We start from the raw sequence: 967 nt of genomic DNA, 5'->3' as shown, positions 1-967 counted from the left end.
AACGAAAGTGAAACAATGTTAATGGGCTGTAGTCTAACTCAGGCGATGCTCAAGAAATTAGATTAGGAAGTAACACATTAAAAATAATAGATCAGTTTTGCTATTTTGGCAGCTAAATAATGTAATTGGCTGCAGGAGAAAGGACAGAAAATGCAGGCAGGCAATAGCAAGAATAGCAATTGTGAAAAAGAAAATTTTGTTAGCATCGAACATAAAATTGTTAGGAAGTATTTTTCCTGAATGTATTTCTGTGGAGTATAGCCGTGTGTGGAAATGAAATGTGGATAAGAAATTCAAGCAAGAAGAGGATGGAATCCTTTGAAATGTCATGCTACAGAAGAATGCTTCATGTCAGATGGATAGATAGATGAAGAGGTACTGAGTCGAATGACCGGAAAAAATAAATTTATGACCCAGGTTGACTAAAAGAAGGTTTGGTTGATAGCACATTTCTGAGGCAACAAGGAATACCCAGTTTGGTGATGGGAGGAAATGTGGGCGAGGAAGGAGGGGGAGGGGTATGAATTTTAGAGGGAGATCTAGGCACGAATTGAGCAAGCAGACTAAGGTGGATGCTGGTTTTAGTATTTATCGAGCCAACGGCGATGCCGTAGTGGTAACACCGGCTCCCGTCAGATCGCCGATGTTAAGCACTGTCGGGCTGGTCTAGCACTTGGATGGGTGACCATCCGGTCTGCCTAGCGCTGTTGGCAAGCGGGGTGCACTCAGCCCTTGTGAGGCAAACTGAGGAGCTACTTGATTGAGAAGTAGCGGCTGCTCTCTCGGACACTGACATACGGCCGGTAGATCAGTGTGCTGACCACATGCCCCTCCATATCCGCATTCGGTAATGGCAATGGGCTGATGCTGATTCGGCGGCCGGTCTGTACCGTTGGGCCTTCGTGGCGTGTTAGGGAGGAGTTTATTTTTTTTAGTAGTTATCGAGAGATGAAGAGGCTTCCCCAGG

At 45.4% G+C, this 967-nt stretch overlaps 1 pseudogene; it reads left to right on the top strand.

The window, feature by feature from the left end:
- Positions 1-595: 595 nt before the first annotated feature.
- Positions 596-713, top strand: LOC126459539 (5S ribosomal RNA; annotated as a pseudogene).
- Positions 714-967: the final 254 nt, after the last annotated feature.

This window comes from Schistocerca serialis, chromosome 2 (assembly GCF_023864345.2).
Source record: "Schistocerca serialis cubense isolate TAMUIC-IGC-003099 chromosome 2, iqSchSeri2.2, whole genome shotgun sequence".
NCBI classification, from domain to species: Eukaryota; Metazoa; Arthropoda; class Insecta; order Orthoptera; family Acrididae; genus Schistocerca; species Schistocerca serialis.
Note: the sequence above shows the minus strand (reverse complement) of the source record. Positions and strands in the feature narration are given on the sequence as shown.